The sequence below is a fragment of the Myotis davidii genome, unplaced genomic scaffold, assembly GCF_000327345.1.
Source record: "Myotis davidii unplaced genomic scaffold, ASM32734v1 scaffold962, whole genome shotgun sequence".
In the NCBI taxonomy this organism is placed as follows: domain Eukaryota; kingdom Metazoa; phylum Chordata; class Mammalia; order Chiroptera; family Vespertilionidae; genus Myotis; species Myotis davidii.
The window spans coordinates 3,096,806-3,105,208 of record NW_006295559.1 but is presented as its reverse complement, the minus strand read 5'-3'; the positions used below and the strand labels follow the sequence as shown (position 1 = coordinate 3,105,208).

Here is an 8,403-nt window from a genome sequence, read left to right as displayed (position 1 = left end):
CTCTTTCCATTTTCTATTTTAGCTCCTGGAAGGAAGGGAATCGTTTTATAATACCTAAAATAAAAGGTATTATGATATTTAAAAAGGTATTATGATACTCCACTATAACACAAATCATACAACTTCATTTCATTGCAATGACATAAAAATGTTCAACTAACAAATACACTACTCTATTACTACATAATAAAATAATATCAAGCAATAAAATCACATAAAATAATGGAAATTTGAAAACAAATATGGAAAAAATATATATAGATGTATGGAAAATATCTAAATATTGTCAGCAGCTCCTTGGACAGCAACATATTTACTTGGTTTTTCTGGATGGTTGAAATAAAGTTGCTAAACCACTAAAATAATGTGGTTTAGCAACTTAGTTTCTCATCTTTCCCTTGTCAAAATACAGACCATTTTTATTCTATGGATTACTCTTTAAAAGTGAAAGACATTAAGTATCTTTTAAATATTCCAACACGTGTGTATTTGATGTGTACTTATAAAACACAATATATACTGTCGTACTATCGTGTCAATACTATTCAGAGAACAATGACTATTTCTTCAGAAAGTGTGACAGTGGCCAAAAGAAAAATTGACACTACAATCAGTGTCCTGAGTAGTTGTAATTTGTTTTGTTTCTAAATACACACTTTATACCCAGGTCAATTTTACATTTCTTACACTGTTAGGATTGTAATTTATTTTTCTTGTTCTGAAAGGACATGTCCAATAAAAGATCTCATTGACATACCATCAGAGAAATCACAAGGGAGGAAAAAGACTACAGGAGAATCAGGAGACACGAACACTATCTGTACAGTAGTCTTCCTCAGCAATCCACATGCAAAAGGAATGTTTACCACAATCTCACTGAAAGGATATACCAGTTCTTTTTCTAGTTATTCTCTATGGAATTGTATAAATACTGAGAAATCTAGAAATAGACATACATATGCATATATAAAAATTATTGTCAGTGTATAAGTTACTGCTGCTCTGGGACTGCAATAATTTATGTAACATCTGTTTTCATATTTTTCTAATTTCTTTCTTAATTAACATGCATATTTAATGCATAAATGCTCAGGCCACCTCTTTTTTTCTGCTGACTGTGCCTCTTTACTTTTGAAGTTGTGTACTCCTAGGAAGAATTCAGGATAGATGGAAAGCAAACCTTATTGGAAGCACTAATTTTTAAATGTAAACAAAGAAATAAACCAATTTTCAAAAAAAATACTAAAATTTTACAGGTTTTCATAAGAACATTTCAATATGCCAACAAAGCATGCAGTAAATTAAGGCCCAAATACCAAAAACACACCACAAAAACATAATTCATAATTCCAACTATTTATATTAATCTTCTTGATTTCTCTTTTACTTTTATAAGAGCTGAGAAACCCATTATAACCACTATGATTTTTTGACTTCGTAAGTTTTGTGTTTCAAAATCTTAATGCTGTAGGCAACTAACATAAATGAACACTCTTCATATAGTAAACATCAAGAAATATGTAACCAACTATTTCTTTTTTGAACTGTAAACTTAAAATATTCTGCACATGGGAGGAAAGGGGAAAGTTTTCATTCTAAAGCTCAATCAAGTACAATCAACTTCTGGCAGCTCTTAATCTGAACTGGGCGATTCAAAACTCAAAATACTACTTATACTTAGATTTAATAGAAAAAGTAAAATTAGAGACTGATTAAAGCCAATGCTACAATAACTAAAATATTGCCAAGTAACAATGCTTAAAATGCCACCACTGTAACTCCATGTGTACTTACCTCACTTTAGAATTAATCACTAGTTATGTACTTCAGTCAGTCATTTAATATTTCTCTTCCATTGTCAGGGCTGTTTATAGACATTGAAATGGTCTCAGCCTAGCTTACATTTTATTTGGAGAAACAGACAGCAGTACCCAATAACCATACAAATACATAATTGTAAGCAGAGATAAATGCTATTAAAAATATAGACAGTGGGGAACCATGAGATTTTATAACAGGAGGCTGATTTAGTCCAGAGATCTGCACAGACCTAAAGAAATACTGTTGAATATGAGATCAGAAAGGTATGATTCATGTAATATCTCACTCTGAATTACATATATATAATCCAGCTGAATACAAAAGTTTGCATTATGCTACATATTTAGTAGGTTTGGTACTAATACTCCATTAACACCAAGAAAAACAAACAAAAAAACCAAAAACAACAATAAAAACTATCCAATTAAAAAATGAGAAGAGGACCTGAATAGACATTTCTCCAAAGAGGACATACATATGGCAACAAACATATTTAAAAATGCTCAACATCACTAATCATCAGGAAAATGCAAATCAAAACAGAAATGAGATATCACCTCCCACTTGTCAGATGGCTAGCATTTTAAAAAAATAGAGCAAATCAGTGCTGGTGAGGATGTGGAGAAAACTGAACCACTGTTGGTGAGATTGGAAATTGGTACAGCCATTATGGAGAATAAGAAAAAGATTTCTCAAAAAATTAAAAGTAGAGCTGCCAAATGACCCAGCAATTCCGCTTTGGGTTATCTATACAAAGAAAAAAAATCACTAATTAGAAAAGATATATGCCCCCCTATGTTCATTGTAGCATTATTTACAATAGCCAAGATATGGAAGCAACCTAGGTGTCCATGGATAGATGAATAGATGAGCCTACAGAGCACTATTATATTAAATGATATAAATCAGACAAAGACAAATACCTCATGCTTTCACATATATGTGGAATTTAAAGTAAGAATAAACAAAACAGAAATGGACCCACAGATACAGATAATAAGCTAAAAGGAGGAGAGTGAAAGATGGGTTAAACAAAACAACAACAAAAAGCAACAAACTAACACTCCAGCAAAATAAATACAGGAAGATTATACATGTGTCAGTGCTTTCAGTCTACTAACTCAATAAAATAGCAGTGAATTAATTTACATTACTAATGTCATTCTTTTGCCACTCATAACAGTAACTTTTAAAATGTATTCTTCAAAAACACTTTTAAAATATTTAAAGATTCCAAGGAAAATTATTACTCTGGTTTCATATTGCAATAAAATGTATAAAATCAAGTATATTCAAAGACTCTTAAGAAAAATGCTCTCTGAGGTTAAAAGACTATAAATTGGTAAAATGAAAAGAAAATCATAAATATGATATAGCATACCAAAACTTTTGGTTTTATTATCAAAACTTTTGGTTTTATTACCAAAACTTCTGGTATTATTGGTTTTTAAAAATAATGTTTTTTTGCTTTTTTGTTTTGTTTTGTTTTTGCATACTAGAAATTCAACAGAACTCTGAGGCAATTGGTTATTACCCTCAAAGGCCAGAAGCCCAAATAAGGCACCTATTCTTAGGACATTAAAAATAAATGAATGAATGAATAACACCCAAAGTCATTTAAGAAATGATCCTTGGCCCTGGTGAATTAAAGTGATTTATATATCTCCATCTCACTGGAGTATCTGAAAACCTACAAATCAAAAGTGAAGTTTGTGGCCCTGACCAGTTTGGCTCAGTGGATAGAGCATCGGCCTGTGGACTCAAGGGTCCCAGGTTCGATTCCAGTCAAGGGCATGTACCTTGGTTGTGGGCACATCCCCAAGGGGGAGTGTGCAGGAGGCAGCTGATCGATGTTTCTCCCTCATCAATGTTTCTAACTCTCTATCCCTCTCCCTTCCACTGTGTAAAAAAATCAATAAAATTTTTTTAAAGTGAAGTTTGTGTCCTTTAACCATAAACCAATGGACTAATGATACTGAAATCTGTGATTGATGGAGCTTAGACACTGATTTCTTTTCACTAATTTTCATTCTGAAATACATTATATATTGTATTCAGTACTATAAGAAAGCTTCCTCTGAAAATGTACTTAGCCGAGCTCTGCACTTCAGTCAATATGATAGACATTAAGTTTGGATTAAAATTTCTAAATTAGTAATTCCTAGATAGTTTTCAATATATTATCCTTGACAGACCATACATACATATGCTGGTATGTACAGTCGGACAATCAGGCTTTTTCAATGGCATTCCTTCTCAAATATTCCTAAAGCCAGTGTGCAAGTTAGCTAGACAAGTCAAAATATGTCCTGTGCTTCAATGTGTATAGATGTGCAATGAATATAAATAAATCCCAGGGGAAATCTCCAAATATAAAATTACCATACTAAGAATAATTGAGAGCAAATCTAAAAATTCAGATCCATGGCTTCTCTCTACCTCATTCCCAGAGTTGACATAACCAACTGGAAAGAGTTCCAAAGAGCTGATTAAAGTACATCCTGAAGGCAATTCCATATTTTCACTACAAAGAACTTGTCTACACTTAACTGAGTTCCTCAGTCAAAACATGTTTCAAATGGGGCACTGAGTTTCAGACGAAGCCACCATTTTTACCTCTTACAATGAAGGGTTGAGTTCCTCAGTCAAAACATGTTTCAAATGGGCACTGAGTTTCAGACTAAGCCACCATTTTTACCTCTTACAATGAAGGAAAAATGTTGACCAGAAAACAAAGCTCACAAAGTCTTTTAAGAAATGATCCTTGGCCCTGGTGAATTAAAGTGATTTATATATCTCCATCTCACTGGAGTACCTTATGAGAATTTAAAAAATAACTGAATTCAAAATAGAAACCACTGTGGTGTATGTTCTTTTAACTATGATTATTTTGACCCGTGGTAGCTCAGTCTACTATGAATGTTATTTAACCAAGATTTCATACTTAGAAAAACCTTCACGTAACAATATTCTATTACTTTGCTAGGAGCCATGATATTTTAAGTTCAACTTAGCCTCAGGCTTCCACATGCCCAAAACAATCATCTTTAGATTAGTAAAGTTGTCTTCTGGGATAATCTTCTTTCTTAAACAAAAACCTCTCTATGGAGCAGTAGAGCTGCACTTCTAAATGTGCCAGCCTTCCCAGATCCCCATAATTAACAATATCAGGGTGTCTTTGCATGAATGAGTCCTAGGCACATTAACTGGATATTTTGAACTCAATTATAAGTAATGTACTGAACTTACATGTACTAAGATTGTCTAGTTACCTAGCATTTTTAGCAACTAGAATCTGCTCAACTCTTCTGATTTTTAGAACTTAAAGTACCATTTTAATCCTGTAAAAAAATTTGATTATGTAGGAAAATAAAGTTCCTCATATGCAGAGGTTCATTTTATCAACTTCTGTGATTAAAGATCAGGAAAGTATACTTCATTTTGGGGAAGTATAACAGTATATACTAACATGCATATATTAACACTAGAGGCCCAGTGCACAAAATTCGTGCACAGATGGGGTCCCTAGGCGTGGCCAGTGATCAGGGACAATCGGGGCCTTCTGGCTGCCAGCTAGGACCTTCCTTCCCTGGTGCCCGGCTGCTGGCTGAGGCCCTCCTTTGTTCTGCGGCACCCCCTGGTGGTCAGCGCACATCATAGCGAGCGATTGAATTCCCGAGGGGACACTTTGCATATTGGCCTTTTATATAGAGAGAGATGCTTAACTGCAACAGACAAATCTTGTGAGGTTACTATGAGTTAAGGGGGAAAAAGGGCTTTGTTAACATCCAATAATTTATAATTAAAGGTTTTCATGATACTGAATAGACTTTTTCTCAAAAGATCACTCACCAAGTTATTGACTACTGTATTATACTCTAAAAAAAGGATAAATCATATGAGCCTGCTCTGTAGTTCTAGGCAAAGGTATCTTGCTAGGCTCCATCTTCTAAACTGTGATAGTCTAGAACAGTGATGGCGAACCTTTTGAGCTTGGCATGTCGGCATTTTGAAAAACCCTAACTTAACTCTGGTGCTGTGTCACATATAGAAATTTTTTGATATCTGCAACCATAGTAAAACAAAGACTTATATTTTTGATATGTATTTTATATATTTAAATGCCATTTAATAAAGAAAAATCAACCAAGAAAATGAGTTCGCGTGTCACCTTTGACACGCGTGTCATAGGTTCGCCATCACTGGTCTAGAATAATGATTTTCAACCCATGTGCCTTGGCAGGCACAATGGTCTAGAATTTTTAAAACATGCAATACCTAACTGTTCATTCAGGGGATTTGACCTTTCTCTTAGATTGTCTAATAAAAAAATGACAATAGCCATCACAACAATAGCCATCTGGTGTGAATGAATCAAAATTATGACTTTTTTTGGTCAGATAGGCAAAAATATATTTTTTGGTATGCCACAGAATTTTAGTAATTAGTTCATGTGTGCCATGAGATGAAAAAGGTTGAAAATCGCTAGACTAGAACACAACAAAAAGAGATATTTTATTCCATCACTACCCTACTGCCCTCCTTCCTGCCTCTCCCACAGTAGGGTCAGTGGAATTTTCATCAAGTATTTTTATTCTATTATTTTACTAATATCTTTACAGTTATATATAGAACATAAGAATTAATCATTAATGCTAAAGCAAAATAAAGAACTGATACATTCTTATTTAAAAGGAAAATCATTAATTATTAATTTATATAGAAATTTTAATAATAATTTTTTGAAATAAAAATCATTGGCATAAGAAATGTTTAATTTAATATACTTAAATGACAGGCTATTCTTCACCAAAGTCAAATAATGCACTTTATAAAACAATAAACTTTGATAAGGTTCCCATCAGACATTTTAAAAATATTTTTGTTAAAATCAAAGCATACACTTTGATAAACAGATTATTTCTATACTAAACTATGAGAATTTAAAAAATAACTGAATTCAAAATAAAAACCACTGTGGTGTATGCTCTTTTTGTTAAAATCAAAGCACACTTTGATAAACAGATTATTTCTATACTAAAAAAAAACAACAACCAAAAATAAACCAAAACTAGTAAATCATAACACTGCCCCCCCAAAAATTCTTGATACACACCCATAGCTTCAGGAAGGACAGCTAATCCCTACTCTGGCTATGATGCAGGACATAATAAGAAAGAGGGAAAAACTAAAAAGAAATATCTTAATCAAATTCCCCTCCAACAGTTAATTCAATTTTACTGAAGAAAATGATTAACCATGTAAAAGCTGCTATTGCTATTAAAATTAAATCAGGCATTTTCCAGAACATCTTTTTGGGAAGTAATATACAAGTAATATTTCAGAGAAGAAAAGCGATCTAAAGAGTCAGGTAATTATTTATTAAAGTAATAATTTTTAAACCTTCATTATTTGCAAGAAGTTAAAAAATTATCATTAGACTGAGGTAATTACAAACCATTAATACAAACTACAATTTAAAATATTTTCTCAATAACATCTAGTGTTGCACTATAAAAAAATTCCACATATGGTAGTGAATAAAAATGAAATACAGACTTAGTCCAATTTAAAGTTTTACGTATTGACCTATAGTGCCTTGTAGCCTCCCTCAAACATGAGGGATACTTTTACTTGGAACTCCATGTAAATTTTAATCCACATTATCCATCTTTCTGTACTCATTCTAATTAATAACTTAATGTACCTGCATCTAACTATAAATGTTTTATTTTTTATACCTGAAACCTGCAGTTACCCAAGTTTATGAAGAAAAAGAAACCAAGTTTGAGCTTAAAGGAAAAATAAAAAAAACTAGAGTACATTTGCAAATTCATAGCTGACCTTATTGATCCCCCGTTTCGTTCCTACTGACTTGACTTCTGAAGAGCTGCAATCAGTACCACAGCCCATAAGATTCAAAACGGGGCTTACAGTAATCAAGAAGAAAAATGACTGCTCATTTCCCAGAGAACAACTAACAATCTTTTTGTTTACTGAAGGTTTTGTGTTATTAAAATCCTGCATATTATGCAACCAACCTCTTAGTAGCAAAGCTATCACATCATTTCATAAGATGCAGAAAAATTTTTTTATAATATCAACACAATTTGTGACTTTTTAATTAATTTTAACTATTAAAAAACTTAAGCCACTAAAAAAACTGCCTTAAAGTGATGAAGTGAATGAAAGAAAACTTTCCAAAATCTCTAAGAAATAGAATTCATAATAGTGATACATCAGAGACATTCCCTTTTCAAAAAAGAATAAGAGCCCTACCTGGTTTGGCTCAGTGGATAAGAGTGTCAGTCTGCGGACTGAAGGGTCCCAGGTTCAATTCCAGCCAAGGGCACATGCCTGGGTTTCGGGCTCGACCCCGGCAGCCTGTACAGGAGGCAGCTGATCAATGATTCTCTCTCATCATTGATATTCCTATCTCTCTCTCCCTCTCCCTTCTTCTCTGAAATCAATAAAGATATATTTAAATAAATAAATAAATAAATAAGAATAAGACACAGATGCCCACTATCACTTTTTTCAAATATATTTTTTATTTAGAGAGTGAGAAAGATAGAAACATTG

The 8,403-nt window shown here is 32.8% G+C and overlaps 1 protein-coding gene across 13 annotated transcripts in view; it reads right to left on the bottom strand.

Moving 5' to 3' along the window:
• The window catches only part of TBC1D5 (TBC1 domain family member 5), a 431,389-nt gene that overhangs the window by 336,449 nt on the left and 86,537 nt on the right, over positions 1 to 8,403 (bottom strand). The window lies entirely within an intron of this gene.